Raw genomic sequence first — 11,404 nt, 5'->3', positions numbered from 1 at the left:
TTTGTATTTATGCTTATTTATTTATTTACTTTTTGCAGGGAGAAAGAGCAGGGAGGTGTATGTGGTTTGGGAATGTGCAAATTCCATTTTATGTCTTGTTCTAGCTAGTGTACATTTTCTCTGCTAGCCATGTTCTTTTCTTCTCTAGGTGATCCAGCCTTGCTGTAGTGAGTTTGCCTAACTAGGCAAATGCTTCATCCATAAAAATTGTTACTGTTCTTTGATAAAAATCCCTCTGCCCACTTGTGGTACATGGGATATTTTGCTAATTGATTAGGCTGATTGCAGTTTTCACAAGAAAACACATTTTCAGCACATGAGAAGATTTTCTGTCTAAATCTTGATGTTCCAAAGCTTTCTATTTAAAGTAATATCATTTTCCTAGGCAGTTTGACTCTTGAATTTCCTTTTTTCCTTTCCCTTCTCCTTGCCTTGGCCTCTAACTTTTTCATTTCCATGCTTATAGGGATCATATGTCCCGGGCTTCCAAGAACTGTCCCAATTTCTCCTTGCAGTTTCACAAATCACTGAATTGTCCTAAGCATCCAAATAACATTTGCTGTACTGCCTACCCCATCACGAAGCTGTACAAAATTCTTGAGTCAGGTGTGCTCTGATTTGGTTTACAAGGAAAATATAGTCTCTGTGCCTGCGTAAGCCATGAGTTTGAAAACTTAAGTAAATCCACCTGCTTGTAGACTGATGAATGCTTTACTTCAGCCAGTAAGTATGTTTCAGCAATATAAGAATAAGTTTTGTACAGCAGTATCTTCAATTAGGCCTTTAAAATGCTGTATCCTGGTATGACCCAAATTTCTACCCTTCCAGTAATTAACTCTGTTAATATTTGTTGTCCACCCAGACTCTCTCTCCTTTCTTGGCCACAGTGTTTGAAGTTCCTAGAATAAAGAGATCAAAAAGTGAGCTGAACAGGCCATGTCTTAACAGGCCATGTCTTAACACAGTCACCTCAAAGATTAATTTTTTTCCTAAAAATACCAGTAAGAAAAATTTGAAGGAGAGTAAATACCATTAAGTTTACATTCTATCTCTTACTGACAAAGTCAGAGCCATTAAAAAAATCTTCAGCATTTTCCTATAAATTTTTGTATGCAAAGTCTAGTCAAAATCAAACTGATTGCTCTTCATTTGATCAGATTTTTAATCTCACATCTAGAGAATTATTTATTCAATGAGGTGTAAATATCAAAAAAATCTGAGCATGGAGGAAACTCTCAATGGAATTTGCTGACAAAAAGTAGGGAAAGGTAGAGTCATGATTTGGTGAATAGGGACCTCCATCCTCTATTCGTATGCCCTCCACCCCACACCAACTGTGTTCTCTATTTAGCAAGCAGTGTTTTATTTTTAAGGATCCAGATAAATGGAGGGCACACTGCTAACAGGTGAGAACTTTGCCAACTTTGCTCATATGTCTTTAATAAACTTTTGTTGACCTGCTTCCATATGCCAGTTATTGTGTTCTTTTTGGAAGGCAGAATTTGTGAAGAAGGCTACTTCAAAAAAGATCAAAATGTTCTAGGCATTTGATGGAAGCTTTTGCCATCTTTTAATGCCTGGCAGCTGAGTTTGGCAAATTGATATATATTTTTTCCATTCCTATCTATGGTACTCTCTTCTGTGAAGTGGAGTGATTTTTTGACTATATATTACACTGCATTCCTTTTTGAATTAATTTATTTATGAAATTTACCCTAGCACAGCCTCTTGTTTCCACCTCACCTGGACTGCCATATACATTCAAATTTCCCTGAATATTTCTGGCTTTTTCATAGCACTTAAAAAGTTTAGCAGCCTATAGGTAATAGTAGAAAACAGACTTAATTCCTGGTGAAGTATTTCTGGGTGCAATCAGTTCTGCCCTGGATTGTATATTATTTTCTTTCTTTCTTTTTTTTTTTTAAATGCCAGAACAGTTTAAACTTTGTGTTATCTTAGTGCCAGAGAAGAAGCGAGTAATTTCAACTGTGGGGAGGAATAATCAAATATCCCACACTGGATATGAAAACCATATCTGAAATAAATAATGAGCTGGACCCTAAAAGAAGACAAAGGCTTAGGAACCATGGCATTGGGGTTTGAGGGGTCTATAGGACACAGATTATGGAATTCTCTTATTATATTATCACCTCATAATTTCTACACAAATGCTCATAAATACATTAAAGATAAATTGCCAAGAAAACAATACCACATATTTAAGGAACCATGTTTGTTATACTGTTACTCTTAAATCCATTTTATGTTCTGTGGCATTCAATACTCATCTCCCACACTGGAGAATTCCAAAGTTGAGAGATGCAGTGATTGGTATAATTGCATGATCCCCAACTTAAAAAAAAATTAATCCTTCTGTAGATGCTATCTCTCTGACAAACTATCTTTAAAAAGTAATCACTAATCTGTAGTCTCCATATTTTTATCATAAATAAAATATCAAACTGCCAATCAGAGCTTCTGATCAATATTAATAGCCGAATTGAATAAGTAATTTATCAATTGTCTGTCTCATGTCAGGCACTGAGCATATAAAGGTAAAGAAAGCACAGTCCTGGCCTCCAAGGAGCTTAGAGTCTAGTGGGAAAGATAAATCAATATACACTGAGCTTATATAATGTAATCCAAAAGCAAAAGGCATTTAAGTTTTAAGCTGTCCTATAACCTTTTATTAGATAAATCTGATTTTTATTAATTTTTTGGAAATAGGTCAATGATCATCATGTCTGCTTCTGGTTTATTACTATCCCAAGCTGAGATGGTGGTGAAATCACCCTATCATGTTAGGATTCATGTTTGGAATAACAATTCCACCAAAAAAGGGCTTTTGTCATTTAAGTGGTTCTTGTAGATAGCTGAATTAGCATTAAAAGAAGTAGGTTTGCATTATAGAGAAAATCCTGGCAGAAGTGTTTGTTTTTTACAGTATTTTATGCATTAGTGATACAGTTGAAACATTAAATTTACTCCCAACCTGTCAAGTGTACCCAAACCACAAGAGGAAGAAAGGACTGTTTTGGAAGAGGAATTCTAGAAGCAATCTCTTTCATGAATGCTGGTTGACATTTTTGACCTAGGCATGGCCTCAGGGGAGATTGTTCTCTGGTGAGGATGCAGCCTGGGTGAACAGTGAAAAGCTGGGATTTATTATGTCCATAGAATATAACCTTATGCATTCTAGGCTCTGATTTCTTCTACTGCTGATTTCAGGAGTTTAAGAGGAAGAAGCATATTGTGTCTCACTCCATGGCCCCTATTAAAATACATGACTTGTTTCTCCCCTGCACACAAACACACATAAACACTCATATTTAAACACACACACATTTATACACAAAGCCTCCAGTGATTTGGACAGTGCTATTTACAGAAGAGGTAGGCTCTGGTTCCTAATTCCTGTAGTAATTACTTTATTTCTTGAAGCATGAGATTTGATTACCTATACATTATTATTCATGCTGCATAATAATTTTGACTGTCTCTTCATGCAATTCTTCTTTAAAAAAAATAGTCTCACAATTTAGCTCAGGAAGACCAATGTTTTACATAGGCAGAGCAAGTTAGTGGCAAGCTTTGCCAAGTAATGAGTAGAGTTTTAAGAAACCCTAAAGTGGAGGCTGGGTAGGCCAGTGTTTTTGATTCAGGCTAGTAATTTATTTGTTTCAGCTAAGAGAAACAAAAATGAAAGAAGGTCGTGAGGGTAGCCAGTCAATATAGGCAGAGATACATCTTTAGTATCCAGAGTTCTCTGTATTACCAAACATAGATGGCATATAATTTGTCCTGCCTCTGCTCTCCCCAGGCCACTGAATGAGCTGGTTCTAAGTTCTAAGAAGAATAAGAGTCACACCATAATGCCATTTATGTAAATTAGCACATGAGATATAAACCTATTTGTGATACTATGACTTATAAGAAATATGTATTTGGTCTTTGTCTTCAGCTCCTGGCCAGAGCTTCTAGAACCTTTGTAATTTCTTAAATAATAAAGGTGATGGGACCATCTTTTGTTGTAATGTTTGGTCTTTGACCTTGGTTCCTGACACAGAAATCCTAAATCTCTTGGAACTTCCTAGGTGATAGAAATGTCATTTGTTCTAATGAGGTGGCTCGTGGTGGGCTCCTGGATGGCTTCAGGATGGAGGCTGGTCACCAGAAAAACTAAGCCATGATTAGAAACTTGGAACTTTAAGTCCTACTCCTCATCCTTTGGGGAGGAGGGAGGGGTTGCAGAGTGAGTCAATAATTGGTCATGTGTGTGTGATGAAGCCTCCATTAAAAATCCCTGAACTAATCAGTTTGGAGAGCTTCTAGGTTGGGAGACGTATATCCATGTGCTGGGAGGGTGGTACAGCCCAACTCCACAGGGACAGAAGCTCCTGCTCTGGACCTTGCTCTATATCGCTCTTCATCTGGCCATTCGTCTATATCCTTTATCCTTTATCATATCCTTTATTATATCATAAACCAGTAAGTGTAAATAAGTGTTTCCTTGAGTTCTGTGAAACAACCTAGCAAATTATTAAAGCAGTGGAGGGCGTTGTGGGCTATAAGACAAATTTACAGCCAGTTGGTCAGAAGTATAGATGACAACCTGGACTTGTGATTGGCCTTTATAGTGGGGGCAGCCTTATGTGTGGGAAGACGTTCTTACCTTGTGAGATCTGACTAACTCCAAGTAGATAGTATCAGAACTGAATTGAATTGTTGGACACCTAGCTGGTGTCAGAAAATTGGTCAGTGTGGGGAAAAAAACCTACACATTTGGTGGCCAAAAGTATAGTGAGTAGTAGGGAAGTAACATGACAGTTTTTCAGTATACCATTTTATAAGGATACATGCTAACTATTAAATGTATTATTTTTTGAAGTGTAGTTGATATAAAATATTATGTAAGTTACAGGTGTACAACATAGTGATTTACAACTTTTAAAGGTTATACTCCATTTATAGTTAATATAAAATAATGGCTATATTCCCTGTGTTGTACAATATATTATTGTATCTTGTTTTATACCTAATAGTTTGTACCTCTTACCCACCTACACCTATATTGCCCCTCCCATCTCTCTCCCCACTAGCAACCTCTAGTTTGCTCTCTATGTCTGAGTCTGTTTCTGTTTTGTCATATTCACTTTTTTTTATTTTTTAGATTGCACATAAAGTGATATCATACAGTATTTGTCTTTCTCTATCTGCCTAATTTTACTAAGCAAAATGCCCTCCAAGTCCATCCATGTTATTGCAAATGGCAAGATTTCATTCTTTTTTGTGGCTGAGTTGAATTCCATTGTAGCTATACACCACATCTTCTTTATCCATTCATCTTTTGATAGACACTTAGATTTCTTCCATATCTTGGCTATTGTAAATAATGTTGCTATGAACACTGGAGTGTAGCTTTTCAAATTAGTGTTTTTGCTTTTTTTGGTTATGTACCCAGGAGTGGATTGCTGGTCTAATTTAAGGACATATGTTGAAACAGTAGAGCAGGTGCCTAGGGGAAGAAGGTGTGGATGGTGAGAACTGAAGTGGAGAGCAAGAATAAGGGGGAAAACATATCCTAGCAACAAATAAAGAGAATTTCACATTTTTTTTTCCTGGACTTTCTCAAGCAAAGATAGTCTTTGAAGATTTGTTTCATTTTTGTTTTTTCATTGGCATTCATCTTGGAAATGATAATGAAAAGAGCATAGGATCTAGGTTAGAACACATGGTTTTTTTCTGACTGTTATGACTAGGTAAGTCATCCCTGTTCCCTGATGCTTTATCATGTTCCTCAGCTATAAAATAATGATACTACTGATCCTTTCACATTTTGATGCCAGTTAAGTTGTTCTAACATGTAATAGTGCTTTGTAAACTGTAAGATGCTTTTCCAACGTTAACCAATTTCATTTCTGTTGGAGCAAGTTTAGTCACACAAAGAAGCTTTGTGTCTTTTTAATAAACCAGATTGGAAATTGAAAACCAAGCCTCCCTTTTACTCTCACATGGTTCTCCATTTATCTGGGAACAAGTGTTGGTCATTCGTTTTTGTCCTATTAGGAACAGATTAGTGCAGTAGTTTAGAGCTGGCCTCAAGTGTCAGACTGTCTGGATTAGAACTGAGCTCCCACTTGCTATGAGTGACCTGGGGCAAGTGACTTACACTTTTTATGTCTCTGTTTTCTTATCTGTAAGGTGAGGGTGGCCATACCTGCCTCTAGATGGTGTGGAGAAAATTAAATAAGCTAATGAATATAAAGTGCTTAAAATAGTCCTTGTTATGGAGTATTTAGCAAATGTCAGTTTTTGTTGACAAACTCAGGATTGACTTTGACCACTCTCTTCACCCATCCTTTTTGCCATAAATAATTCAAGTTGATTCCAGAAAATATCAAGAAAAACCAAAAAGGATAAAATTGATAGAAGGAAAGCTCTTCCAAAGTGTTAAGAGCATGTAGGCAAATTCATTTAACTTACCAACGTGACTAACATCCACGCATTTTTGAAGTTGAATTCTGGTCTTCTCAATCATTTCCAACACTGGAAAAATCTACTGATATCTCTTTTTCTGGTTTCTTTTCATTTTGTCCTTCTTGTCTCCAGTTCAGAGATAATTTAGAGCCATGACTGGGTTATAGCCCCTCTTCTCTTCTATTTCATCTTTAATATTAATATTCTTTGACATTTTAATTAAAAATAGCATTCATGAATGTTCTGATTTTAAGAGTAGTAATTGTAATCTGTTTATGGTGGAAAATTTGGAAAATATATAGAAAAGAATAAAAGATAAAATTGAAATCACTGATACCCATGCTATCTAAAGAATGATGGTTGCCATTTATATAATATAAAAAAAACCAGTAAGTTTAAACTTTACTTGAATTTGACAGAAGAAAAAAATACTAAAATGTAACTGAAGGGGGTAAATTCATTTAAAAATATGTATCATTAGTTGCTAGGAGGTTCCATCAAAGTTAAAATAAAAGATTAAGAAAAAAATTAAAAGTGTTTGGATATGTTTTATTGTTGTGGTTATTGTTGTTGAGACTTTGGATCTTTACATTTTTTAGACAGCATAGAATTTCCAGATAGTAAAACTTACTATCTCATAAAAATCAGACCACCTTTCATTAATTTAAAAACAAGTTTAAAATTCAAGTCTAGTTTTAGAATTACTCCGTAAGAGAAATTAATATGAAAAGACTAATCTGTAAGCAAAATGTATGGTCAAATGACAAATCACTTTTAGGAAACACACAAACTGTAAATTAAGAGTGCTAGTTAGTCTCATTTATCCTTCTGAATTACAAGACTAAATGTTTTGGCTTTGTTATTTCAGAAAGCATTATTACTTACATTCTTATCAGTTACTCAAAATCATACAGTATACTACTTTGTTTGGATTATAATGTTTTATTTTTATTTGTTTCTAATTTAAAACATTTTTCTTGTTGATAAGAAGAGGAATACCTTCTTATTAGCAGCACATTATAATATAATTTGTACATTCTTACTTATAAAATAGCATAGTAATATTTACTCTAATTTTGAAGACAACTTTCATATGGAGATTTTTAAAACTGCGTATATTAGATGATTTGGACTGAATCATATCCCTCCAAAATTCATATTCAGAGGCCTTAACTCCCAATGTGACTATGTTTTGGAAATACAGCCTTTAGAAGGTAATTATGGGTAAATGAGGTCTTAAGAATGGAACCCTAATCCAATAGAATTAATGTCCTTATGAGAGACAAGAGAGAGCTCTTTCTTTCTAGCTCCACATGTGCATGAAGAAGAGGTTATGTGAACCCACACTAAGATGGCAACTGTCTGTAAGCCAGGAAGAGAGAGACCTCACCAGAAACCAATCATGCTAACATCCTAACCTCAGATTTCCAGTCCCCAGAATTGTGAGAAAATAAGTCTTTGTGTGTAAGTCACTGAGTGTATGATATTTTGTTATGGCAGCCAAAAGCAGACTGATACATTAGGTGACTTCACCATTTCTTAGATCCCCTGTTTGTCTTTTGGATTTTTTTACTTTAATGAAGTTTGTTCAGAAATGCATTTTTTGAAGGAGTATATGGATGGTGAACTTTCTGGGTCCTTGAGTACCTGAAAATGTTATTTTGAACTAAGCTATAATGTATTTATTTATTTATATATTTTTCTTTCTTTATAAGGTTTAATTCTTTCAAGTTTAGAAATTCCAGAAATTGACGCACACAATTTAATCAAAATAACAAAACTTCATAAACTTCCAAATTGCCAGGTAGAGGAGTAAGTTATGATGTACAGCTAAGTTGAGGTAAACCTTAGCAATGTATTCAAGGTTTTTGTTTAACTGATGATCTTCTCAGTTACTTTATACAATAGTGTTATCACATATTTAAATTATAACAAATTTGTATCAAAAACTGTTATTTAAAGTCACCAGGCTGCTCCATAAGCTTTTGAACTGCTTACTTGAAGACTTCCTGTTATGTGAGCCAATTAAATGTCTTGATCACTTAGCCTACTGTTAGGAATGTGCAGCTAAATGAAAACTAAATGATACATTATGGATTTAGCCATGTAATCTCAAACTTTTTTGAAAAAAATATATTTTTCTTCAACCATCATCATGAAAATGTGAGAAAATGTGGCTGTTAGACCATCATGATAACCCAGTGCTTTTCTCAACTCATGGTTGCAATCTTGATCTCTGTAACACACTTTAAACTGTCTTTTTGATGCTCAAATCCAGTAATCTCAAGGTTTCCTATTTGGTAAAACTTGTAGTTTTAATCTTTTCTTAATTGATTTGCATGTTGTAATTAGTCAAATAGTTTCTCTTGAAAATCAACCAGTGAGTCTTGTTAAATAGATGTAATGGTTAGAAAATAATCCTTTAGTTCACATGGATTAATCACAGCAATCTCTCCTATTCTTTAGAAGTTCTATCATATATTCTGAGATTTGGCACATGACAGGCAAACTTATGGGTTTAAAATTGTTTTTTTTTTAGATTTCAATGCTTCAGAACTTTATAAGAGAATGAAAAACTCCTCTTTTATAAATATATGAATATATATGTTGTCTGTGTGTCTGTGCTAATGTACACTCATAATAGGAGATAACTGTTCCCCCATCTACTTTATTTATTTCTAGAAATTTTCTTGTGGATTTTTCTAGGGCCAAACTGCAGTCCACATCTCCATCGATCTCCCACACAGGAGAAGTAGGATTATTAGCTCAGAATTTCCATTGGTACAATTACTAATTACCCACAATCTGTTTCCACCTTCTGTACCTGACTCTGTGTGAAGTTAATCCAGAATTCTGTTGGAAAGAATGGCTCTTGGTCTCTTCAGATCCTTTCTGTGTCTTTGGTTTACATTTTCTGGGCTCTTATTTCTCCATCTAGCTGATGCCAAATACTGTCTTTCTTTTCCAGAAAGTTCTCATAATTTTTTTTGTCTGGGTAATCATTTTTAAAAACCATAGATATTAGTTTTGGTTATGTTTTCTGCCACTTCACTGGGACTCTGGGAGGGAAAACAAGTGAATGCATTTACTCTTTCCTTCGTGAACTAGATGTCCCTCTTTCTTACGTGATTTACTCCATTTAGTAGAGAAACAACTTTAGGGACTCCACCAAGCCATCATATTTTTTCTTGTTCCTCAGAAAAAACGACCTCAAAATGATCATCCATGAGGCCATCTGTTTCCACATCATCTTTGTGTCACCTTAGCAGGAAAAAAGTGTTTGTTTACTGCTCACAAATTATCGCACTCTTCACCTCTGACATTACAGAATTTTTATTGTTTTTTGTGTGTGTGTTTAAAAAAACGTTATTTCAATTTGGGAAAGGAACCTACACTCGCTCTAGTTCAGATCCTGTATATCCCAAACATATGCTTCGGAAGTAAACTTTCCTTTCAATTTGGGCCACAGAATACCAAGATAAGAAGTCAAATACAGGAGAGGAAGTAAATAAAATCCCTTTGAGTAAATAAGAAAAATCCTGATTTCAAATAATAAAGCACTTTAAGGACATCAAGTTGAACTATCTACCTCCTTTTATGGTTAAGAAAGTTATACTTTAAATTCCTATTTCAATACCACCCCCTTCAGAAATTGAAAGAAAATGCCCTTGTTAAATATGAAAGGTAGACGTACTGTGAAAATCTTTGAGGCCATGGGAAGAGAGTTTTTTTAAGGGAAATGCAGTAACACTGATGACTTATGGCTGACCACGGTAATGCTGTTACTGTCATGAGCCATTCTGGACGATTCCAGGAGACTGAAGCTTCCCCTTTCACATCCATCATTGCTGGAGTATTGAATGGGTAGCTAATGATATTGTCGGCTTGTGGTGATATACATGTCTCTTTTTCTTGGAGAACAATAATCTTCACATTTCTGTTTGTGGCTCTGGGCAGAGCTGGCAAGGAGAATAAAATTTTCTATTATTTCCTGTCCAAAGGATGGAAATGCTGCCCCAGTGACTTCCTATGCTGAAACCTGAAACTACTGTTCATTCTCAAATAGTGCTCCCTTAGTCACCAATAAATCCATAGTTTCCAAAGTCCTGGTGGTAAGCTGAAAAATAACATCACATGTTACTCTTCATCCCGATTTGGGATCACTTAACAATTAGATGATTAATTGAATAATTGTTGCTAACACTGGTAATGTAATTAGTACTACCCAAACAAGGTCACCATAGTGACCTTAAATCTGTGGATCATGATACAAGAGCAGTGGTGCTGTCTGATTTAGAAAAGATCCTGCTGATCCAGGTCCTGTGTTGGAAGACTGCCCAACTGATGATAGGTTGGGTCTGAGCAAGGCATCCCAGTGAGGTCAAGCCATTTATACTGGAGACAGAGAAAAATAGGTCATCTAGTGTGGATGTGTTATTCTCATAATTTATAGTCTTTACATCTATAGTGACCTACTTCTGTCTTTTGTCCCCATCCAATATCATATTCCTATACTTTTCACATCATTCAGTATATCCACTTCCATACTGAATATTGTATTATCTGTTCTTGTTGTTGTTTAAGTAGAAGAGTGCTGTGCATTTATTCTTCTGATCCTATTCTTAGCATTTATCTAAATTGGCCAGAACTTTGTTATTTCAATTTCTCACTCTCACTCCATTTATTAACTGTTGTTATTGGGCAGATCATTTAATTTCTCTGGATATGATGGGTACTTTGTATGTGTGAGGCTATTTTGGACATTCTACAAATATAATTGAAAAGACATTTTTTCTGTCTTTTCTATCATCTTTTAGCACAATATCTTATACACAAGAAACATATTGTGAGTTAGTGAACTTAACTAAATTAAGACACAGCCCTTGCCCTCAATAAAAGGTTGATTGTTATAAATGTTAAGTTAGAT

Source organism: Vicugna pacos, chromosome 2, assembly GCF_048564905.1.
Source record: "Vicugna pacos chromosome 2, VicPac4, whole genome shotgun sequence".
In the NCBI taxonomy this organism is placed as follows: domain Eukaryota; kingdom Metazoa; phylum Chordata; class Mammalia; order Artiodactyla; family Camelidae; genus Vicugna; species Vicugna pacos.
This window is presented reverse-complemented; position numbering follows the sequence as displayed.